Source organism: Melospiza georgiana, chromosome 4, assembly GCF_028018845.1.
Source record: "Melospiza georgiana isolate bMelGeo1 chromosome 4, bMelGeo1.pri, whole genome shotgun sequence".
Taxonomy (NCBI): Eukaryota; Metazoa; Chordata; class Aves; order Passeriformes; family Passerellidae; genus Melospiza; species Melospiza georgiana.
The window spans coordinates 51,054,431-51,080,251 of record NC_080433.1 but is presented as its reverse complement, the minus strand read 5'-3'; the positions used below and the strand labels follow the sequence as shown (position 1 = coordinate 51,080,251).

Here is a 25,821-nt window from a genome sequence, read left to right as displayed (position 1 = left end):
GACCAAAAAACCAGATAAAGCTAAACTTGCCAGTCAGCAAGGAACAGAATAAAAACAAAAAAAGGCACTTAGGGGAGTTAGTTGTCACAATGCTTCATTTGATTCAAAGTATATGCTCCCAGCTGATCAATCTAACCTGTAATATAAAATTATGCTTATGTCCCAGCTGCCTCTTTAGTGACACTTCTCAAGTCTGTGAGAAAACTCTTTCCTGTTCTGCTAGAGGACAAATTATGTCACTCAAGCCTCTGTCAGCTCTTGACAATGCAAAAGGGCAAAGCTGTGCAGCTTCCCTACATGCTAAACTAAGGCAATCTTGGAGGGTAATTCCTCAATAAGTCTGCACAGATAACACTGCTTCCCAAACATGTTCTGAATTATACAAGTCAATTCCAGACGTAATCCTTACAGAAGTGCACAGCTGGGCTCATAATAGCCATAAGGAAGAAACATTCATTGGAGCTGCAGTTAAGTCCCTTGGGAAAAAACAGCTTCATTTATACAGAAGACAGGATGAATAAAACCTTTTAAATACCGATACAAGGTGATGAAATATGTATTCACAGAAATTAATAGCCCACCTTATTTTTCTTTCCAAGCCAGTATTTTGAAGAGAAAGCAATGTGCACTGTGCTGCTGTCTCTCCTGTGCATGCACGTGTATGATAAGACACTCAACAGAAGAAGCACTACACCACAACCACCCCGTAGGAAGAACACGTGTTTGCCACTGGCTAAGTCACAACATTTCATATCCTGACAACAAATCACTGAAATACTGTAGTAATTACCATAATACAAAAAATATTAAAGAGAAAATAACGTACATAACACGCTGTCACAAAATCTAGAATTCAGCACTTTGGTGTTTCTTCATAGTAGTCTGTGACTAAACTGAGTGAAATTGAAATTTACAAATAACAGGAACTCATTAGGCATTAGGTACTATTTTCAAAGTGCACATGGTTTAAGCAACTAAATCCAATCAGCTTAAACTCAGGACCTTCCTTCTGCTGTTCAGGCTCCTTAGTCACATGCATACTTTTGCAGCTGGAAGGGATAGCATTACATACCAAAGTCAGCAAAAATGGCTCTGCCATTTCCTAGAACAGGGTTGTTTTTTTAATGTACTTTTTTCTAGCCACTTGGAAGCACTAGCATTTTCATGCTTTCCACCAAAGTGCAAATATTTGGCAGTGGGTCACGGAGAGTAAGAACATGATTTCCACACACGTAACCCTTCCAAATAGAGCCATGTCACAGATCTGGGGGGAATAAAAGGTTTGTATTTAGTCAGTAAATCTTTGCTAGTCGTTGCATTTAATTTTCCCCCCACAATCTTGATCCGTGCTAAGCATACACAAATAATTTGAAGTTCCTATCCCTCTGCTACACAGCACATATAACATTCCCACAAGATGAATGAGCATACTTCAGCCACTGCTATGGCAACACAGCAGGACTTGTTGCAGTCATCTCTCTGATGCTAAAGAAACTAGAAAGACTATCTTTATTTTTCTTAATACCATCCTAATCATACCCAAATAGCCAGACTCAAACATCAGGGAAGCAGGAGCTGAACCAGGAGACCTTGCAAAGACAGAAGCAGCGAATGAGACTTTTTAAGAGGGGAAGGAAAAATGATGGGCAAAACTGATGGAGTAAGACTGAGCTCAAATTAAAAGCTCTGGGGCAGCAGCAAGAAGCATATTTAAGATGCAAAAAGTAAAGGGGCAACAGAATAAGAGTGGTAGGTGATTAGAGAAGCATCTCAAGCTGTAGACAAAAAGGACAAATGCAGCAAAGGAAGAAAAACAGAATGCAATTGTCCAACTACAGACTACCACTATTTTTTCTTTTACCTAAACCATAGTACTCCTATTTTTTAGCTTCTGCATGTTCAACCCCTGCAAAATGAAGGACATTCTTTTAATAAAATTTATGTAATGCACAGGGTTCCCTATAACTTTATGGTTTAACTTTCATGGGAAATAAAAAGAACTACAGAAGACTGCATAGAACAATAGACACAGTCTTGATAAAAATACCCTGAACTTGAGTCCTCTATTAAAAGCATGCTGTTCTTTCATTTGAAACATCAAATCAAGGGTTTAGACTTGTATCATGTTTATGACATGTTCACAATTTTTAAAAATTGCATTTCTGCAAAAAAAAAAATTACAATTACAAGTAAAATATACAGACACTGAGTCAAAAACAAACAAAAGAGAAGAAATAACATATCCATTTAAAAGCACATGTTGCCTCTCTGAGGCATACACTTAAAAAAAACACACTAGATGAAAGCTTTGGTGTCAAAAACACAGTCCTTGAGCTCCTTCTTGCTTGGAATAACAGCATTTCATAAGCTCAGGTCAAAGACCTACGCTAACCTCTTACAAAACCTGAACAAAAAGAAATGCTGTATTTGTGGAAAAAGAGACCCTGAGAAGGATTTATTACTACTATAATAATTTTAAGCGTAATTGTATTTTGTACAAAATCTCCAACAATATCTGCAGAATAACAATGCATTGAATGCCATTTCAGAAGTAGCAGATAGATGGGGAGTAAGCAGTTTCAATTACTGTTGATTTTGTTTTCACAGTCCTTACTCAGCAATAACTTTCAAGACAGCTAAAATAAAGTTAGAAAACCCCAGCCAGGAACAGAAGACAGGTTTGTAAGAAAAGGTCCTTCTTAATATGAACATCAATGCAAGGAAAGGTAACAAACTACTAATGCAAGATGGCAACCTCAGATCTGAGCTGGAAAATACAACCTGAACTCCATCACCTTTCCTTCCAATTTGTGAAGTGAGTCTAATAGACAGTCATGCTAATCCTCTTTTTGGCTTCACCCTATATATGGCATCAAGAAATTACCTATAACACAACAGTACTTTACAGTGAATTCTTAAGTGACCAACATAGGCTTTATTACAATTGTTATTCTATGCCATTGCAAAAAGAACTTAAGCTTTCCATGTTAACAACACTAGAAGTTCCCCACAGCCAGGAACTCCACTGTCATTCAAAGTTTCTTGCCGGAATAAGAGCCACAAATAACCACTGGAACCTGCTAACTTATCCAAGACTTGCATAAGGTACCTTTCTTGCTTAGATGAAATTGCATCTTAAAAATCAAAACTGCACAGCTTTAGAGAGAAGAATATATTTTACTTTCGTTGTTAGAAGTATCTTTATTTGGTAACATCTCTAAACCAAAACTCCAATGAGCTCAAGGTAGCCCTAACAGATTGATTTCCTCCAGCTGTTTCACAGGACTTTCAATTACTTTTTGTTACACCCATCTATCCACAATGGTCACTACCTCTTACCTAACAATTGATAAACTAAGAACGTTTTAGATAAGCAAAACTGCATATGGAAAGTGCTTATTCAGTAGCTATATGGAAAGCATGGGAGAATTTCATTGCCCCTCCTATGTCCAGAACTGCTGAAGTTATTCACTCTGAATAGCAAACAGGCCAATTAAGAGCACAAGCCTACCTTCAGATTCTACCTCAACATCCAGATTTTTAATATCAGTTCAACTAATTTTCATGTAAGTGTCTCCATCTCTCCTGTGGCATAGCAAGAAAAGCACAAGTTTTCATTGCTCCAGTTTTGGCCTGCATTGATATGGACAGAGATGAAGACTTTTATCAGACACTGATCACACAGAATTTCACGTTCTTTATTACTGCTGGCAGTCTAACAAAAGCCAGGCAGCAAGCCAGAGACAGCAAGGGTTAACTCAATTGACATTTCCAAGCAATTTTGTACTTGCTTGAAAAAGTTTCAAGTATACCACTAAATGCATCACTCAGGTTTACTCATAAATAGTACCTGCAAAGGCAGATCCCGGTTAAGCAGTAATTTCCTCCCTAACCATTGCATTTTAAAGTGAGCTCACCGATTCTTAAACTACAAAACACATGAAGAGAGACATTATTAGTGTCTTTTAGAAAAAGTGCTCAGATGCTGCAGTTTATTAGGCTTTAGAAAACAGCTACTGGAAAACATTTCTAGCTCCCAATTCTCTCTACATATTCTTTTATTCACACACACATCTATATTTATATATATATGCACAGGCAAAATCTGAAAATCTTAGTAAGTTAAGAAGAAATACCACCAATCACAGAACCATAAAATTAAAATGTTACTTTTTCATTTTTGCTATGGCAGAATACTTCTGAGTTCAAATTCCAATTCTGTGTTCTCACAGAGGAAAAAAAAAAGAAAGAACAATACTATAACTTCATCAAAATAAATTTTTAAGATAGCATAACCTGCTAATAAAAAATAAACAGGTGAAAATATTCAACCTAGCAAAACATACACAAATATAAAACACAGATGTACAATGCCTACATAGGGGTGGGTGTGTGTATGTATTTGTTTCCTGAATAAATTAAATGCAGTATTTTGATAGTCCTTTGTGAAGTCAGTTAACAATTTCCCAAGTTTAGAAGTGGCAACTTCCACAATTATATTTGATTTGTTTCTCCAACTGCAAGGCTTTAGGAAACTTGATGCACTGCAATAAAAGGACATAGAAAAGTTAAATCTTTCAAGAAGAGGCAGCTTCCTCTTTCCTATTTTTTTTTTAGTGTCATAATTTGACACTGACTAAACGCCAAGCACCCACAAAAACTATACACTCATTCTCTTCTGCTATAGTTGACAAGAGGAAGGGGAAAGAAAAACTGAAGAGCTCATAGGTTGAGATAACGATTAGGAGAAAACACTAAGGGGCAAAATAGGCTTAAACAGTATAAAGAAAATTTATTAACAGACTTAAAAGAGAATACTGAGAACTAAGATAAACCTCTAGAACACCTTGTTCCTCCCTCCAGTCCCTCCTTCCTTCCCACCAACAGCAGAGACAAAACATGGGCGTCTTTAGTCAGTTTGTTATTTTTTAAAAGAATCTTCAGTTTGATTAGGGAAAGGAGTTTGGTTTTTATCTGCTGTGCCATGGGGTGCTCCTCACAGGAGACAGTTCTCTGTGAACTTTTCTAGCATGGTTTTCATTTTCACGAGCGGCAGTCCTGCCTGACCTGCTGCAAAGCAAGTTCCTCCCACAGGCAAATAGTTTTCCCACAACTGTTTTTCGTGGGTCATTAGTTCAAGGCAGGTAGTCTTTTGAGGATGAGCTGCTCTACTTTGGAAGCAAGGCTCCTTTCTCTATCTCTCTGAGCTCCCTACAAGATTACAGCCTTTCAGCATCTCCTTGCTCCAGCATGAGCACCTTTTCCCATGGGCTGCAAGCAGACCTCTACATCTCTCCATGAACCTAATGAATTACAGGGAAACAGTTTGTTGAAAACCTCAGCTTATAGAAAAGTCTCAGCTCCGATGTCCGGAGCACCTCCTCCTCCCACTCCCTCCTTTCAAGGACCTTACTGTCTCCATTGTGTTCTCCTCACGTGTCTTTACCTTTTCCTTTTCTCGACTCAGGAGAGAACTGTTATTTGTAGGTTTGTTTGCTCTCAAGTTCTACCAATCCAAAAGTTCTTACAGGGTTTCGTAGTGCTGAAAGGTTGATCCCATCTGGGCTCCACATCAGGGAATTGCTCATCGTGCCCCTTGCTGTCAGCCATGTGTCCCCTCCAGCACTGCATGGGCAGCACTGGCCGCTGGCTCCATTCAGCGCCTCTTTTCATGCAGGGCACCAAAAAGGAGAAGCTGCTGCCACCCCTGCCCTTCTGCCTGCAGCTGGCTGGTTAAAAGTTGCCAGGCAAGCACAGCTCACCACAGACCATGCCCAGACAGCCCTGGCTGCACGGTCCTGGCTGTGTGGCCACTTGTGGTGCCAGGATGGCCCCTGGCAGCATGGCCCCAGCAGCTGCCTTGCATGGCTTTTCCTTTTCTTAAAGATGTCATCACAGAGGTGTTACCCGCTTCTCTAATTAGGCCACCCATTATGGCCACCATCAGAGCCTTCAGGGTTTGGCTCTGCTGGACATAGTACAAGTTTCACAGAGCTTCTCTCTCAGAAGCAGCCTCTGTGGCTGCCTCTGCCTCCACTAAAAGCCAGGCTGAATTAAACCCACACAGTTGGTTGTTTTTTTAAAGCTCCCAGCAGAGAAAAAACTACTTTTTGGATGTGGTGTGGGGCACTTACAGATTATGTACATTCAACCTGAGAGCCCTTCCAAGGCATCACCCTCATCATGCCTTTGGTGCTTCACCAGAGCCAGATGCAGAGGTGACAAACCTCTCAAACACAGCTGTTTGAGACAGCAGAGCTGCAGCTTTAGCTAACAGAAAGGTAGAGGCACACTCACCTTCCATCTTACAGCTAGGGCCCTCCCTTTGCTACTTCATCACTGTAGCTATGTTGCTACACAAGAGAATCAATCGGTTCAGGGTATCAAAGTTAAGCAACTTTCTTGCAAATTGTGTCCATATCCTCACCAGCTGGGTGAAAAGACTAAACAACTAGGGAAGATACAATATCACTGCACACAGACCCTGCAATCAAGCTCACAGCCTTTCAGGGCAAGGTGGACTAGTACAAACAGATGAAACAAAATGTGTCTACATTGCTGAACAGCCATGAACAGCCCTTGTTTTGAAGCGCTCAAAAGCATGTGCACTTAGAGATCGCTGGCATTGATGAGTACAGAGGATGCTTAATACTCCACCTCCAACCTGTAATTAAAAAAAAGGCAGAAAAACTGGACAATGTCAAGATTTATAAAATCTACTTCAGCCTTTTTAAAGGGTTTAGCACATTAACTATAACCATTTAAAAATTCACTCAGAAAAACTGATAACAATGCTTGACAGCACTGAATAGTCAGTTTAGCCATCATGAGGAACTGTTCTGCATGTTTTTTATAGGTATTACCTGGAAAGACAGTTTTTGTCCCTCACCTTAGACTGTTGGCAAAGAAAATCTGAACACTGAACAGCAGACTGACAGAAAGCCAGTCTTCAAGAATTTTGCTGTAGGTATGGCAAGTCCGCCCTACAAGCTTTTACCAGCAGTGGTATTTCCACCTCTATTAATATAAATATGTTTAAATACATCATTATTTGAAAGATAAATTACCCTTTAATTACTATATAAAGCAAATTTAAGTAATTTAAAGTTTTTGCACAGGTTTTTTAGTACTTGGGACAGCAGAAGACTGAGAAGATTCTGTAAAGAAACCCGGTAACAGGATAAAACCAAAAACCAATAGATACATGTAACCTGAAAAGAGCAATCCTGTATGATGAGCAGAACTGTCTGCAAGTTTTATAAAGCCAGGGGCTAGAAGCCATGCTACAACTGCATCAAACTACAGCCAGTTGAGAGCACAGAGAAACTCTTCCTCATCTAGATGTTTCCAAGGCAATAGCTGACTAACTGGAGAACAAGATAAACTTACAACTGCCCATTGGGTCAAACTCAACAATCTGCACATATGCAACAAAGTCAACCTTCACATGTGATGGAGAACCATAAAATCACGGCCAAAACATTCACCATATACCATGCAATTTTGGAGAGTTGTTTCCAAAGGCAACCCAAAATGAGGTAAAAACTAGTCAACCCAGGATTGCTGCTATGCAAGAAGGTCAGAAACAACATTCACTTCCATGACCATTCGGGAGACAGATTTCCTCACATAGGCACAAAGCTGTTACCTGCTCTGCTCATTCCAAAGCAGACTTTAAGGTCAGTGATACACAAAAAAAAGTGTCATATTTTTTTATTTGTGTAATTTGTCACTCTGAAAGCTGACACATCAGCAAATGTAAACTGCTGAAAAGAAAGCTTAAAAAGATGTAATATTCTGACTAAATGCCTAAATAGCCTCCCCACCTCTAATATGTCTCATCTTAGGCAATCACAAAATCAAACACTGTATTCCTTGTTAAAGGAAATACTTGAAAAACTACTTGGGATCATTTCCAAGTATTTTCCATGCCACCAAAGAGGATGCTATCCATTTTCTTTTAATACTAAGAGTTTCTAAATACAGCTTTTCCAGTTAAAAAAGATGAGACATGGATTATCACATATAATCAACCAAATAACAGCAAGTTTTTATCACTCTGTCATTTCAAGAAGCCTACAACTTATTTCTGCTAAGAGCAAATGAAATCATGACAAAATGACTCTCCCCTATGTAAGGCTCTGAACACCTACATAGTAAAATTTAAGTCAGATTACACTTAAAACTATGATCCACTGCAAAGAAAATCAAAAGTCCCCAACACATCAGTGATCTACAAACTTCACACTGGACACTCAGTTAGCTAGATTTCCCTTTAAGGTTACTGAAGCTATAAAATTCCAAACTTAAAACAGCTATTCAATAACCACAGACATTCAAATCCATCATACAATAATTACTTAGATGGGCACAGCCTTAACTGTCTCCTACATTTTAAATAAATTACTCTTTGCCAATAGCACCTAGTTATTGATACTAAACACACGGTAACTACCCGGCCTTTCTCTCTGTTATCTCAGTCTCCCTAAGAATTTAAAATTAATTAGTAGTCTAAGAGCAAAACATCGTGAGAGGGCGGGGACAGATTTTAGTCCTAACAATGCTGCTTTGTTTTGAAGTTATAGATGTGAAGTTGGACTGTCAAAGATGACTTACATTTTGGGCTCAGGCTAATAATATTCTTTAATACTCACCAAAGGGGAAAAAAAAAAAAGAAACTAGGACACCATGTACTATAAAATTCAAGAACTGGAGATTATCTCAGTGGCTCGGTAAATTGCTTCCAGGCTCCAGCGCTCCCCCTGCGCAACTTTGCTGATGTCTAAGTCGCGATCCCAGAGCAGCACAAAAGCAGAGCTGGGCTTTGAGCTGAGCCTCTCCGTGCAACTTCCTCCGCAACTCTCAGCTCGCAGGAGCCGCTCCTCCAGCAAAACCCGCCGGTGTTCACAGCTCCAGGCGCCCGGTCGTGCGCCCACCCCACCGGGAGCAGAGGGCCGGCGGCGCTCCGCGGGCCGTATCTTTGTTCAGCCCGGCTCCCGGGTCAGCGGGCAGGGCTGCGGCTCCTCCCGGTGCGGCTTCTCAAAAGCTCTGGGCACGGAGCGGGCCGGCGGATCGCCCCGGCCGCCCCGCTTTGTTTCCCCTCCCGCGCCAGGGGGGCCGGCGGGCACGGGAGCCGGACCCGCGTCTCGCACCGGGCCGGGCCGGGCTCCCGCTCGGCGCCACGACGCGGGCGGCGAGGAGGGGAGGGAAGGGGAGGGGGGAAAACGCGGCCGGAGCCGGCAGCAAACTCCGCCCCAGCCCGACCGAGCGGCGGGAGCGCCCCGGCCCGGCGGGCTCCGCGCGGGGGCGAAGGCCCCGGCCGAAGCGGGACCGCACCGCCTCCAGCCTGCCCTCCCCTCCCGGCCCGCCAGCGCCCGGCCCGCGGCCCCGAGCACTTCCCCTCGCCGCGCGGAAATTCCCGAGGGAGGCGGCGGGCAGCAACCGCCGGTGCTCACCTGGCGCCGCGGCGTTCCCCGGCGCGGTCTCTGCCCCGCAGGGAGCGGCGAGTCCGCCTGCCCGCGCCGCGCCCCCTCCGCCGCCTCGGGGCTGCCGGGGCTCGCGGGGTCCCGCGCGCTCAGCGCCCGCCGCGCCGCCACATGTCCGCGCGTGGCCGGGGAGCGCGGCGGCAGCGCCGGCGGGGCCCGGGCGGGGGCGCTGCTCCGCTCGGGCAGAGGCGGCGCCCCGGCGGCACAGAGAGACGCCTGCAGCCCGCCCCGCGCCGCCCCCAGGGAGCATTCTGGGATAGGTCCTCCAGCACCGCCCGGCGGGGAAGGCGGGGGAAGGGCACGTGACCGGCGGCCCCGCCCCGGCCGGGCGCCAATGAGGCGGGGGGCGGGGCCGAGGCGGGGCGGGGCCGCGCGCCGCGGGCGGGGGCGCCCTCTGGTGGCGGCACGGCGGGCGCGGCCGAGACATGGCTGCGCGGCCGGCGACGTCATGTTTCTGCGACGCGGGGCGCCCCCGAGTGGCGAACGTTTATTTATTTAATTTATTTTGTCAGCAGCAGTAATTGCAGCGCTGTAACTCAGGCACACTGGACGGAGCCCCGTGACCACAAGAGGGTGTGGCGGGCGGCGTCGGTCCGGCCCCGCAGGGAGTGGAAGCGGTTCCTGCGGGGCCCCACGGCGCCGCGCAGTCAGCGGCGGTTCGTGCTGGCCGCGGCCTGCGGGCGCACGGACACGGTGACGTCTCATCCGCGGACATTTCCGTAGGCACTTATGTTAAAAGAGTTTGCCGTGGTGCCGTACGTCCTCATTATGGCAGCCGGGAAAGCAGCTCAGCGCAGCTGCCGCTTCTGTGCGCTGCCCCGTTCCGGCTGCATCACAGCGCCGCCAGGCCCAGAGCAGCGGAGCTCGGGCTCAGAGGCGGCGGAGGGTGGGAAGCGCCGCGGAGAGCCCGCGGCTGAACCCCCAGGGCAGCGCACCTGCTATAGCCACAAACGGCAGGAAAAATGCCTGTATTTTCTGATTGGCTTTTCGCGAATATTAAAATGAATATTATATGTGTTGTGTTTTGTTAGAAAGTAATGCTGTATTAATTCTTTTAAGTAGTGTGTTCAATATAGCTTTAGGTTATAAAACATGTTAAAATAGAAACTATGCTATGTAGGATACTTTTTTTGAAGAAGGATCTCTCAGCGAGATAGCAGCCACAGGACACCTAAATCTTTCAGAGAGCAAGAATTTATTGCCCTGTTATCAGAAGAAACGAACTTATTCCCGCCTCAAAGGCGCTGTTAGGATTCAGAGGAAGAAGTTGACAATGACCAGACAGAATCCTGTATTTGAACGGAATTTATGCATCATGTATGAAGTGTATGAATATGCAACAGGCTGTTGTTCTTAAGGGTTAATCCTTTGTTAACAGGTGTCCTTTTTCGGACTCGTGCTGCCCAGAAAAAGGTACCAGACGTCTGTAACTCTTTGGCTCTATCGTCTCATATTGTCCTAATTCAAATTGTCCAAATTATTATTAGTCTAGTTGTATTACTATTTTTATAACCATATTATTACTATTAAACTTTTAAAATTTTAGAAACAAGTGATTGGCGTTTTTCACACCCCAAATACGCAGGCTTGGTTTAGTGTCTCGTTGTGTTCACAATGAAGTCATGGCCTGAATAGGGTAAAATGTGTCAAGTTTATCAAGAGTTATGATACCTAATTAGTTGGCATGATTGCTGAGAGAGTATTAACTTGGGATCATATCAGAAGAACTTGAATTAAGTAAGAGCAGGCTGTGGGACAGAATGTAAGAAGAGTGACAGGAAGGCTGGAAAAGACTATGTTGTTGGAAGGCTGCAGGGAAATGTAATAAGAGGTAAGACTACTCCCATAGTTGAAAAATACTGGAAAACATAGATTTAGGAATGGAGATTAAATGTTTAAGATAAGTCTGACTTTAAAATGATTAAGGTTAATAAATTCCTCAAATTCTTCAATGGGATTATATAAATAAAGGAATAAGGTGTTAGGAAAATTGGCACTAAAGAAAGCTTTGTTACAAACACAAGTGCTGAGTTTTGACTACACAAGGAGGGCATACTGTACACAGCTACTGTATGTTACTGTTTATTACTGTTGAATCTTTTAATTAAAATGTTTACTAAGTCACTTGGGGCTCACAGGTGCAGAGAGGGGCTGGAATTCACCGTTTCTGCCACAAGTCATGAAGATGTTGCTGTCACCCACTTGTGCTGCACAGATCATGTTTCACAGAAGAGCCAGGCAAGCTGAAGAGAAATATCTGTGAGAGGGAGGAATGCAAAGAGAAACACTCATCACCTCTGATGTGCTGTCTGTACTTTTGTTTGATCCTCTGATTGTCTGTCTCACATCCATCCCAGCACTGGCCTTTATGGCTACTGACACAACTGGCCCTCTCTCCCTCACCTTTTGAGATGGATGTGTTCTGTACACTGTTTATGATGGGGGGAAAGAGTGACAGACATCTGTGACTTTCCTCCTGCCAGTTCTGGCAAATATGTCTTTAGTTTTCCTATGTGTACATGAAGTTCCAGCCTGCAGATGTTTCCAGTCCAGTCAGGGCTGAAGGACAGTCCTGTCCAGTTGGATGTCTGTTCCCAGAAGCCGTCTGTCAAGGATGAGCAGCTGGTCAGATCTGCCAAAGGTGAGCCTGAGGTGTCTCTCCTTCTGTGGGCTCTGTGCCTGCTGAAAGGGGAAGTGAGGAGTTTAGGTTTTGTACAGCAGTATAGAAAAAGAGGGTCATGAACTCTGATTTTCTACTAATCTCAGCAAACCCTGTGATACAGGCACTTTCCTAAATTTATTGGTTGTTCATGCAACCATTAGTATTTTTCTCAAAAATCAAGACAGGAGGATGATTCGATCTGAAGGGATAGTTGAAATGTCATTAGGAACTGAGATGAAGATGGCAAGAAAATAAGTATTAGTTGGGGCAAAGTTGATAGGAATGGATGCAGAAATTGTTAACATTTCTAAATTAGTGGATGAGTTGTCAGCACCAGCCAGTTTTGCTGAAAGGAAGAATCTTAAATTCAAAATCTAAATATCTGGGAGCCAATCTTGTGATTTTTGACATTTGATAAAATTTTGGTTTCATGTTTTACAGTGGTAAAAACATTATAGTCTGTTTTAATGTGTTCTGAAGGCTTCAGCTTTTCCAAGTGACTGATGGCAGAGGTTATCCTTAGTCAAGGTAGACACCACAGCAATAAATCCTTTGCAGGTGAAGGACGGGACTAGTAGAGGCAGTTACTGTTGCCTATTGTCTTTTCTAGGTAGGTATGAGTAGGGCTGTTTCTTCATTTCCAGCTAGATATTAATTTTCTGCTGAAAGACCATGAGTAAACCTCAGGCTGTAGGAGACACACAATTTTTAGTGGTACTTTGGAGGCCCTTTGTGCGTGCCCTGTGTTTTGTTTGGGAGATTTACTCTGCCCACATTTTCAGAGTTTTCCAGTATCCATGGGACCTAGAAACTTCCCTGAAAAGACCCTCTCACCAACTTACATTTCTTTCCAGATGCCAGCATGGTGTAGAAGCACAAGCAAAGCCATATTCATGGCACAGCTCTGAGTATGATCGGAAGCCAGATGTACCAGAGAAAAACTGGAAAATATGCAGGGAGAACAGTGTGAATGAGGGTATGGTCATCTGGAGAGGGGAGCAACAGGGAGTGTGATACTAGAAATAAGACAGGTATTAGGGTGAGGGAGAGGGGGAGATGATGGCAGAGATTTTGACCACAATATGGTAGAGCAAAGGAGGGGAGGTGATGCTTGATGAAAGTAGGCATGAGTCAAGCATGGGACACCCGGAGGACAAAATGGTAGTTATCCATGAGAGCAGAAGCTAGAATTGTCACAGAGTACAGAGGGGAGCTTGAATTAAGTAAGAGCAGGCTGTGGGACAGAATGTAAGAAGAGTGACAACTGCTTATTTGTGGTGTGAATTTAAATTCTTAACTTGGAAGTATTCTGTGCCATCCTACACCATTTGCCATTAACACAACATTGCAGTGAAGGCGCAGGTAAGTGACAACATTATTATTATTATTATTATTATTATTATTATTATTATCATTATCATTATCATTATCATTATCATTATTATTATTTTTATTACTACTTTTATTATTATTTTTACTTATATTATTATTTTTATTATTACTTTTTTCAATGTAATGAACCTGAAATGGTATTTCTGGGGTTTTGAAGCTGCCAGTACTACATTCTGTCTCTGGAAGAGAGGAGTGAAAAAACTTTAGTATAGTGGATTGTTTTTCCTGCTGTAACACTGTTGGGACTCATCAGTTAAACCACTGAAATATGCTATACCCAGGGAACAGAAGAACTATTTATAATATAATAATTCTGCTGTCCAATTTCAGATGCTCATTTAATTAATAAAATATTCATCTATTGGGCTCTTGGATTTTGAGCTTTGAAGAATGTAGATATATGCAAATGGTATAAAAAGGTGGACTTTGAGAGTTTATTCAGAGCTCATTCACTCTCTCTGCCCCATGCAGGGTCAGTCAAGTAGATGATGCTCCTACACTTCTACACTTCAAGATCTCTGGTGGTGGAGCTCTCCTTCCAAAGTCTCCTTCCTCAAGCAGGCCATTTCTCTAGTTTAAAATTTATACTTTTGAAAAGCTGTACTGATTCCTATCTATGATCCTTCCTACTGCATCAGAAGCCCATTCATTTATCCCTGTCCACCATAAGTGCTCGTATCAGATTGTCCCCTTTCTGTTTGAAATAGATTTTTACTTGCTTTTACATTTTTAATTAATTTTCAATCTCTTTTAGGTTAAACAACATTGAAAGGTCAACTAAAATCAAATATATGGTAAGTTCTTTGTCTGCCCTATTCAAGGGGCTTGATATTTTCCTATAAAAGGAAACCAGAGTGATTTGGCAGCAGTTGTTCTTGAAAAATTAGTGTTGGACGTTGTCTTCTTCTTAACTTTGAAATAATTAAAAATTGTTAGCTTGATAATTTTTTTAGAGAGGTTTTTTTGGGACTCTGTCTGTCCCTCTTTCCAACAATAAATTTTTGTTTCTGTTTTTAATTTGTCTTGTGTTTATATATTATGCAAAAAAAGCCCCAGTTAACTGAAAATAAACTAAGTGGATTAGTTAATTGTTCCAATAATGTGGTGTTCTGAAGTGTCTGTCTTTGGTATTCTGGCATTCTCATTTCTTTTTAGGGAATTCTTAATTTTGAAATTCTGATATATATATATATATATATATATATATGTATATCTCCAAGTAAGTAGATTGTATGTTTTCTTGTCAAAATGCCTCAAATACTTGGCTGCACAGAGAACATTATTTCAGTGACAGAGCTTTTAGTTTTTTCCTGTTTTAAAAACTTTGATTCAGAGACTAGTTTTTTATTTACATGCAGTATGTGTTTGCTTGCAAGTGTCATTGTTTAGAAATACAGTGTGATAATCTATAAATAAAAGTAAGTGGGATCAGTTAACACAGACTGGTGAGGAATTTCAGACTTCTTTTTAGTCAAAGGTAATATAAAAATATGATCTAACACCTAAAAAAATCTTTTTTGAAAGTATAGTCAGTCACAGTATAGACAACTGTTCTGTTTCCTTTTTTCTTCTGTTTGTTTTAATAAATCACAGAATCACAGAATATTCTGAGATGGAAGAGCTCCCCAAGTTATCATCAAAGTCCAACTCCTGGCCCTACACAGGACAAACCCAAGAGTTACAAGTGCTAGCCACCATGTTGGAAAAAAAGTTATCAAGCCTCTCCTTTGATATTTTGGTTGGTTGGTTGGTTGGTTGGTTGGTTGGTTGGTTGGTTGGTTGGTTGGTTGGTTGGTTTTTGGTGAGTTTTCTTTGTCTTCTAATTCATTCAAAGGTACTGCTCAGTTGCTACTGGTTCTACTGTATACATTAGAACTGGCCACGTTTGCCATTTAGTAAAGTATATACAATTGTCCCTGTTGGCCTAATTTTTGAGAAAACTGAGTTTATAAAGATGGACGGGATCAGATCAGATAAAATTTGGTAGCATACATTTCAGATTGACAGTATTCTATGTTTAGTACAATATGTCAGTTCCCAGGAGTTCCCTGTTCAAATAAAGTATGTTCTAGCTCTGAAGCTGAAGATCTTGCACAAAGCCTTGGGATATCACGCTTTCTCAGTTCTTTGTGGGTAGCAGCAACCCTTTTGTAAAGGATCAGAGGAATTTTATAATGGTCTTGACTGGAATTTTTCTCTTGTTATGCCAGGTTGTTGGTCACACTTTGACTGGGCACCATGGAGATAGACTGTAATTCTCTGGAATACATCCCACTGTAGAAATGAAAGATGCTATTAACAGCAATATTGAATATCTGGAAGAAGAAAAGGCTTCCTGTGTTTAGGGCTCTGAGGAAACAGGATGTGAGATAATTAGCCATAATTTATAATATATGGCCATATTGTTTCCTCAGCAAGAAATGGAATGGGTGTTGTCCTGTCACCATTCTTTAATTATTCCAAGAGTTCCCAAGAGCATTTTGCATCCTACTACTGTGCTGTGACCAACCACATTTATTCACAGTTTTAAGACAAAAAATCCTCAGAGCTTTTAACACTATGTACATACCTAACAGTTTATAATAAAAATCCAACAGTGCACTCCTTAGCAAAAACAGCCACCATACTTTCCTTGTTCCAAATTATTTGCTCTAGTTTGTGGGATGATGACCTGTCTAACCAATTTAGTCCATTGAACTTAAGCTGAACCATATTACATAATGTTTCTCTTCACCACCCTGAACTGGTTTCTCTCAAACTTAGTGTAACAACAGGTTGACATAAATATTGTTTTAAGTGTTGTCTGTAAGTACCACCCTTCATCTTAGAAGAACTGTAGGAGATAGCTAAATAAAAGCAAAGTTAAACTCAAATTAAAGGCACCCATGAGCTTGAACTCATAGGATGAAAAGGTTTTGCTCTGGGACTGTGTATGACAGAGCGAGAGGAGGATGAGAGGGAATGAAGTTAACTGGTGTCATGCTTTAACCCCAGCCAGCAGCCAAGCCCCAGGCAGCTGCACTCCACAGACTGAGGAACTGCTTTTATTGTGTCCCAACACTCACGGACATCAACAAACTTAGAAAACAGTGTTCCTTCCCTATTTTTGTTTGTTTGTTTGTTTACCTAAAGGGATGAAAACATCTTATCTGTCAAAGAATTTATGCAATCTGGACTATGCTGAATAACATTATAATACTGCAATCTAATAGCCTTGTTTCATGTGAATCAATATTTTCGTACTCACATGAATATATAAAAGATTTTTATTTTTTAAACAGATACAAAATGTTCATTAGTTGATTTTTTTGCATGACAGATATGGACAGACTGGTTTTTCTGAAATTCCTTATTTAACCTTTAGAGATTAAGAACATTCTTTGGCCTTTGCTGGTTTTACTGTAGAAGAGCTCCTTATTTTAATTTGAAATGCTGAATCTTTAGCACAGATTTATTTTCTCCAGAGTATTGATTAACTACTACAGTTCAAAGGTGCTTTGAAATCTTCATCTTCCTTAATTGTCCAGCATATTGAATCCTGCAGTGTCCTTTGCTCTTCCTTGAGATTTTGCATACACCAGAATTCTCAAAGTTTCTTGCGCTTGCCACTCCTCCTGTTGAGGAAATCTATATCCATAACTTTGTGTTTTAGCAGTGGCAGTAGTTTTAGTAGGATGAACAGGAGTCTCTGAAATCCAACATACATGCCGTCAGGTTGTGGTGCAAGAGAAGTTAACAAACATGATGCAGAACCATGTCTCCAGAAAATGTCTGTCTTTTTATAACAAGAGACATTACCTTCCCCCCCTACCTATCTGCCCCTCTCCCAAAGGTTTCCATTTAGAAAAAAAAAAACAACCACACACAATACAAATAAATCACAAACTGACAGTTCTTTACAATAATCTGCCACGCAGTTTGAAACATTGTTTCTGCCTCTGTTGCAAGGTGGTAACCATGAGCAAAATGGAAAAGCAGATTACCAGAGATGGAAATATCCTCTTTGATTGCTCAAATGAGTCAATCAAGCTTGTCACAAAGTACCCAGAGAGCGCAGAACACAATCCATGTTCAGTTTAGGTAATGTTTTGGTGAGGCAGTGATGAGAAAAAATTATTTTACTTAATTGTTTTGATTTTGAGATAGTTAATTTCATCTTTTCAGCAAGTCTGAGTCAGCCAAGTTGATTCTCTGTGATGATTGAGTGGCTCTTTTTCACAGAAGGCAGAAAACACAAGTGTAATTCGGTGTCTCTCAGGTGGAAAAAAATTGCTCCGAAGCAGCAGCTCTCAGGGGCTGGGAAGATTCTTGGAGGACTTTCAGGCGGTTTTTTCTGCTAACTGCTTTTAGAGTTGTGTGTGTTTCTTTAAATGCATTCAGAAAATGTCACATCCTAAGCATAACAGGCAATAATCCAAGTGACTAAAATAAGAACAAAACTTTGCCATAACTTTTTAAAAAATCATTTCAGGCTTTGGATTATTTGCTGTATAGCTCATATGAATTACATCAGTTGCCAACACCACCACCATCAGCTTTTCCAAACAATCATTTAGTTTTGCATTATTATCAAATACTTTATCTTGACAGCATAATTAGTGATTTACTGCACTGGGCTATGTTATTCCAGTCCCTAGACAGTAATCCCCAGCTGATCAGCCAGTGAAGTCAGCTGAGAGGTTGCTAGCTAATGGTCCAATGCAAACTGAAGTGCTGTTCACTATCTAATAAACACATTTGTTCATAGCACACTTGCTAATAAGGGCACCACTAAAAAGAACATCCCTTAATCATGTATAATACCACTGGAGTATTTTTAGTGCATACTAAACAATCTTTTTACCCAAAAGAAGAACTAAGGATCCACTCTACTAAAAGTATACCCCACTTAATACACTCTGAGAACAGTATGTTCAAAATCATGTTGAAATTAATTATTTCTGACATTTACCCCAAAATAACACTTTAACAAGCCTCAGCTTGTCTGCAGCTGCTCAGGATGACATTATGGAAGAAGGCAGCTAGGTGGAGGAGTTGTTAATGTTATGGTGCTCATATTCATGCAGCCACCATCAAGGCTGGACTAGAGGAGATGTATGTTTTATGCAATGAGAAGAGTTCTGTTGAATTCCTGAGATTACCTAGAGATTAGAAAATTTAAGAGAAATATAATTATTTCTTGGGCTTATCATCCCATGCTCTGGGGTTTTTCTAGGCTGTTTTATTTTGTACTGTAGTTACATTAAAAAATATTCTTGTCACTTAAGCCACGATTTTTTGCAGTGAAGCTTTTTCCACCTGAAGTTTGCTTGTCCTTTGTATTTAAAACGCTGAAAGAAGAATTTAGCCAAAACTCAAAGCATTTTCACACCTTTAAATACTAACTAAAAATAGGAAAGTAACCTTCCCAATAATAATTCTTGACCACTTTCTGATACTCCCTCTGCTGCACTCCTTGGCACGGCATGCTGTGGGTCCCTGTCCCTGCTGCTCTCAGCTCTGCATGGTAGAACAGCGAGGTTGCCATGGTATGAACCCGTCACCCCAGGAAGGCTCATGGGACACAGAAGTGGAAGAGAAAATTTGGAGTCATGTATGAAAGGAAAAGCCATAATATCTTCAATAGACCCAGAGGATGAAAAGAGGGACTGGGTTGTAACTATTATATAATATCAGAAATCAGAGGGGATTTGAGCCATCAAACCCAATTAGCTGTTTAAGGAAAGAATGTCTTAATTATGTTCTTCCCCCCCACCTTGCTGTTACCATAGACCTGTTTAGGTGAAGTGACTGCAGGTAAATGCTCTCGTTGCCCACAACTGCTTAGTGAGATGTTGTCCTTTGTTGTCTGTGTCTTCTTTTCACATTGGATATATCCTTGTGATATGCCTACACAGAATGATTATGTATCCATTTGTTTATCAAACAGAATTCAGAGAATGGCAGAGTTCTTGTGGTTGCAAGGGACCTCTAGAGATCATCTGGTCCAACCTCACCCTGCTCAGGAAGGGCCACTTAAAGCTGGTTGCCCAGGACCATGTCTAGATGGCTTTTGAATACTCCAGAGATGGAGATCAGAGCCTCCAGGGGCAAACTGTGCCCTGATATTCAGAGGGAACCAGCTGTATTTCAGGCTGTGTCTGTTGTAATGGATTCTGTCTCTGGGCACTATTGAAAAGAGCCCGACTCCATCCTCTTTACACCTTCCCTGCAGGTGTTTGTACACACTGATGAGATCCCCTTGAGCTTCCTCTTCTCCAGGCTGGACAGTCCTAGGTCCCTTGGCCTTGCCTCCTATGTGAGGTGCTCCAGTCCATTCATCATCTGTGTGGTCCTTAGCTAGACTCTCTCAAATAGCTCAATATCACTCTTGAAGTGGGGAGCCCAGAACTGGACACAGCACTCCAAGTGAAGCCTCTCCCCAGTGAGAGGATGACATCTCTCAACCTGCTGGCAATACTTTGCCTAACACTTGCCTTCTTTGCAGCTGGGTCACTTTGCTGGCTCATGGCTCATGTTCAACTGGGTGTCCATCAGGACCCTCATGGCCTTTTCTACTAAGCTGCTTTTCAGAAAAAAAAAAAAAAAAAAAAGCTATTAAATAGAATCGTTCTATAAAATTCCAAATTTCCAAAAGAGCTAAGTAGGTCCTATTAAGGCCATCTTCCCAGGTTAGTGAAAAGGAAGCGTTATAAAGCGTGAATAAAATAGCCACATTTCTGCTGAGGGAGCACATGGTGTATTTTGTAGCTATTTATAACACTGAACTGTTAAGAGGAGTCAGTAATGACCTGCTCAATTCAGCATTAAAGTTGTGGCTGAGTCTGTACCTGATCTGTGGCAAACTTTGTGTTTTCAAGTATTGAGGTACACTGCCACTAGCATTCTAAGTACATAGTATAAGAGTATGTATTTTTGCCTGCCAACTTCTTTCCAGCTGCTTTAAAGTCTATAATACAAGTGGTAAAGAGACTTCAAATGAAATTTTGTACCTTTTTAACAAAATTGAGATGCAGCACTGAGACTGCCCCTCTACAGCAGCCAACCCCTCCAGAATGTTAGATGTGTTGAACATTCTCTAGCCCTGCAAACTCAGTGTTCCCTTGATGCTATTTTCCCTATCACTGCATCAAAATAATAGTTTGTGTGGGAGGTTGGTGTTGTGGTGGCCTGGAGAGCACTGCTGGTCTTGCATGTGGCAACAAGAAAACTCCTGTCAGCCAGCTTGTGCATACTCCCTCTCCCTTTCTTCCCCCCAGCTCCTGGGAACGCTTCCTGTGGCAGTAGTTTGTGCAGATTTCTGTGCTAGTTTTTGTAAAGCAGATTTCTAATTTTTAGAGGGAAAATGTGAATTTTCATTTGATTTTGAACTAATAATTCTTGAAAATTTTTAATGGAAATAAAAACTGCATTTGCTAGCTACAATTGTCCATATTTTCTCAAGCTATGGTTACCTAGATAATCGTGGGAAACGATGCAAAGTCCTTTTTGAATAGGACCTCTTCCCCAAGTGAGCATCAGGATGAGCAGTTGGAAAACCCCATCGGAGAACCTTCCTGGGGCAGCTCCTGAAAAGCTATTGTACCAAGCAGCTCTTGTGCGCCTGCAGATGCAGAAAATGCCCGTTAACACAAGCAGCCGCATGGTGGAGCTAGGTTTGAGGAGACGGAGGTCAAAGCGTCCCAGGAGATGCTCCTTCTGCCTTGGGAGGAGAGGTGCTGCCTCCCAGAGTGCTGGCAGGTTTCCTGTTTGTTGTCCTCCAGACATAAATGATCAGTAGGCTTTCAAAGAGAGAACAAACGCACAGAGTAAAAGCAGTTGTCAACAGGGAAGAGGTTTAGCAAGCCTTTCAGCAAAGCTAAATAGAGAGACTGAGTGCCAGTGAGCACAGGACCCCAGCTACACACCTAACTGCTGCAATGGAAAAATAAGATTAGGGGAAGAATTTAATTTTCTGAATGTTGAATATCGTGACTAATTTCCACCAAGAACCTGTATTTCATCAGGATCTAAAACACAGCCTCAGAATATGGCTGCAGTTGTTTCTGTGGACACTGCTGCTGTGACTGAGAGGTTTAACTGAGCAGTAGCATCCTGCAATTCCAGGGGAAAAAAAAAAAAAAAAAAAAAAAAAAAAAAAAAAAAAAAAAAAGAGGATTACTGCAGCAACTCCTTTCAGACAAGTTTTCTGTTCGCTGCAATGAAATCAGTTCAAAATTAATTGTCATGTTAAGTATCAGTTAACCACACCATTTGAAGGAGATATGGAGTTTCTCTCTTCTGATGGAGTTTCCCAGCAGCCAAGCAGAAGAAGCTGTAGGTGGCACCATGGCACTCTGCAGGAGGGCAGTCTGTGCTGGGCAGTTCTGACTCATAATTGAGCTGGTGAAAAGAAACCACAGACTCAGTGGAGACACCACTTTTATGTCACATTGCAATATCCCTCCCTACAGTAGCCCTCCTGGCCTCTATACATTACCATCCCTGGCTTTCCCCACCAGATATCCACTTACTCACCCTCTTCCTTCCACCCATCACAAACTCTTCATTGCACAGCACTGATACCACTGGGTTTTGCTGGAGTTTTATTCTGCTTATCCTTTTTTAGAGAGGGCTAAAATCTGTGATTGAGCACAATGACTCACATAGGGAAAGGGACAACTAGATATTATTAGTTCCTATTAAGTGGCAATGCCAAAAATTCACAGGATCAGCTTTTATATGACCGGATATATTTAGCAATTCAGCAGGACTGTAAGTGAGGATGTGCATCATTTCCTGGGATTGTCAAGCCTTTGATGGAACTCTTGGAATGCAATGAATAATATTATTACAATACTGTACTTTCTTAAACATAGTGGGCATAATTAAAGTCCCACCCACAGAGGTCAGATCCATCTGACTCACTATTGTTAAGAATTAAGAGACGTCCATTTATTTTAACAATGGTTTGTTTAGAATATGAAGTCAGTGGATTTCTTGCCTTTGTGGAAGGTGTCATTTTACTATGTCAGGGACAATGTGGAATTCTGGAGTAAAGCTATAAATAGAGTACAGATACTATTGGATCTGGTTGTTACTTAACAAAAGTTAAATTTCTTTGATTAAATCAATGAAATAATTATTTGCCTCAGGGTATTATCTGGTGTAGTATATTTACAATGGGTCTCTACCTTTAAAGGTAGAATTGCTAAACCAATAACAGTGTATGAAACAATAACACCTTAAAAATCCAGGTTTCTCAGGTATTTTGCTTAATCCTTTCATCACAGTGGATTAGTTTTGAGAAAGAATTATATTTCTCATATTTATGTCAGTTTTACCATCTAGAACTTTTACAGATGCACAGAACTGATACACTGTATGTGTATCGAGCATTGCATTGGGACTTTTAAGGGGATCCTATGAGGAGAAAAAGAGTTTAAACTATTATTATCAATAGCAGAATGAAAGCCATTAGCAAAAAGCAACCTCTATATTTTGGCTGATTAGTCTATGGATTTAATAGCAGTCTGTGTAAAATTAGTTTCATGTGTTTGCTGATATGGCCACTTAAATTCAGATCTTCAGAGCTATTTCAGATTTCAGACTGAAATACCTCTGAAGATCTGAATTTAAGGGCAAGCCTGGTGCTTGTGTTTATTATTAGGAGCCTAAATAACTTTGTGGAGTCAGAGATCCTGCTAATGGAAACACATTAATGCATACCTTACTCTGTTACTGTGAACAGTCAGGTTGTAGAAAGAAAAACAGTGAAAACAAAAACTTCTTTTTTGCTCTTGAAATAAGGAAAGAGGGCTAAAATGTTCCATCCAGCAATACAGAAGATAACAGCAGGTGAGTGGCTTTCCATTTAGAAGCTCATGCTCCTGCAGATGCTGTCTACCCAAGGTGCAGGGGTGGGCAGGACAGTCAGCAGCTGCAGTGGGGATATGGATGGGAGGCCCTCCTCACCCTCTCAGTGAAAGAACCACAAAGGGGAAAAAAGTAGCAATTCCAGGCAACACATCTTCTAGCTTTCTTAAGGCAAAGAACCAAAGCACCACAGAGACCTGACATCTCTGAAGGAGATGTTCTGTAACCCTGCAAGCCCAGTCTGCTCCACTGCCCACCGCATGCCATCCCCATAATTTTGCCTGAGGAAGCTTAGGGCTGGCAGTCCTTGTCCCCATGGTCACCATGTTCTTGGTGGGCAAACCATCCCCTTACTCCTGACCTTATTTACTGGTGACTGAATGAGGAGCAGATTTAATCACCTGGGGCTGCAAGTATATGTTGTATTACTTTTCTTTCATACTTGCATGAGAGAAACACGTCAGCACATATTACTGCCCGTGGTACTGGTGAATGTGCTGGATAACCAAGGCAGAAGATGTTGGCAGCCTCTGGCAGTATGAACAGCCAGGATGCAAAGGAGTAGAAGGGACAGTGCTTCAAAGCCACTTCTCAAATCATTGTACAGATCTCTGCATTTTTTCTCCTCAAGCTGAAGGCAAGAAGGCAGAGTTCAGCACAACACTGGAACGAGTCTAGATTTCATTCATGATTGATTTTGCTGTCTTGCTTACATAACCCACCTAATCCTGCCTCCTAGCTTGGTAAATCACAGCTTGCAGTGCTCTTCTTAGGCATCAACCCAGAGGATCATGATGAAAAGCAAATCTCATTAGCCATCAGCAGTGTAAGACATAGAAAAAGGAAAGTAAAGAGAATTATAGTGTTACTACCTCAGTGGAACCGGTTTTATCTTCATTTTTATCAGATATTACTTCTCAGATACACAAATACACTGTGCCAGGGGGGTGGTAAATGAGGTAGGAATTGGAGTACAGGATTTTCCATTTTAGAGGAGCCCAGATTTCAGGCTGAAGGTGTGGGATTAGTGGGTCAGGGGCCATGCGTATTCCAGTGTCCCCAGTTAAGCCCTCAAGTAAGTAGGCAGGATTTACAAAGAGATATTGAACTTTCCAGAATAGCACTCTCACTCACATATCTTGGCCAATAATATCAATGTCAGGCACTTAAAAATATGCTCTTATTTATTGATCTAAGCAGGAGATGAACTCTTCTGACAATTTATTCCCAGTGGGAAGAAAAAATATCTGAGACATCTGACCTTGTACACCCTCCCTTGGTACTGGGGAGGTGCAGGTTTGTCTTTCATTCTTTTGTGCAAAAACAAGGACAGTTCTGAAAATATATGGGGCAGGAGAGGAGGAGGAGGCAAGGCTGCCTCTAATTCAGTCACTTCAGTCACCCAGTTATATGAGTAACTTTGGTCTTGTTTCTTCAGGCAGTTGGGCTTTTTCTTAGAGTAATTTGCTGAGATTGAAGAAAGATATGGCCAAACAGGCCCACAGGGAGGAAGGGGAAGGGTGAGCAGAAGGAGCACTAGGGTAGCAGTCATTCACAGCAGCCTTTAATCCTCAGTGTCTGAGGAAGTGATGCTAGCTAAATATTGGCTGCCCTCCAACAATCTGCAGCTGGAAAACTACACTGCTGGGGAAGGGCTGAGCTGGGTGTGCAAAGCAGCCCCTGCAGGCCTCAAAGATGAAGTAAAGTAGGGTCTCCTAGGGACACAGCACCATCTTTCCTAGGCCCTCTCTCACTGAAAGCTGGATCCAGCCCTTGACAAAGCAGGGACACGGGATCATTGCTCCAGCCTGCAAATGACAGACGGAAGCAATGTTGTCAGAGTGCACATGACCCATCTCTCTTCGACCAGTTCTGATTAGGAACCTTGTGTTTTGCAGCAGTAGCAGAACAAATGCAATCAGGAAGGCCATGTGAAATCAATTTTTATTGAATTATTCATTGCATATTTCTATGCTGTACTGAGAAAATAATTCCAAATCCTATAGTACCCATCTACTTTCAGCTGCTTTCCTGAAGGCAAGCATGTGACTCTGGTTTCAATTGCTACTGTAAATATACAATTATTTATAAACTACCTCAGAGGGACCATATGGTTCCCTTTTGAATAAAAATGCACAGACGGAGCTGAAAAAAAATCAGTGAAAGAGAGGCATAGTAAATTGATATGTAGGAAACCATCTGCTTCCATGTGCGAGTGATGTTAGAACAAACTGCAGGAGGCACGGTTCAGACAACTGCAGAGAGCCAACTCCTCCTTGATGTTTGCAGACCTGCTGGTCTTCTACCTAGCATCAATTTTGTGTTGTCTTTTGCTCCAGCAATATACCAGGAAAGCTATATTAGCTGCCTTCTACGTGCCTGGGACTAACAACCCTCTGTGGTTTCTCTTGCATATGCCTACCCAGT

General features: G+C 41.8%; 1 protein-coding gene across 2 annotated transcripts in view; it reads right to left on the bottom strand.

Annotated features, from left to right (window-relative positions):
- SCAF11 (SR-related CTD associated factor 11) overlaps positions 1-9,534 on the bottom strand; it is a 50,696-nt gene extending 41,162 nt beyond the window's left edge. Inside the window, exon 1 of one of the 2 annotated variants that reach the window (XM_058022935.1) lies at positions 9,456-9,534. The gene's annotated coding sequence lies outside the window, so the exon portion shown is untranslated. Of the gene's footprint in view, positions 1-8,654; positions 8,927-9,455 lie in introns of those variants that run through there. The other variant, XM_058022936.1, reaches the window with a different exon arrangement.
- Between the last annotated feature and the right edge of the window lie 16,287 nt (positions 9,535-25,821).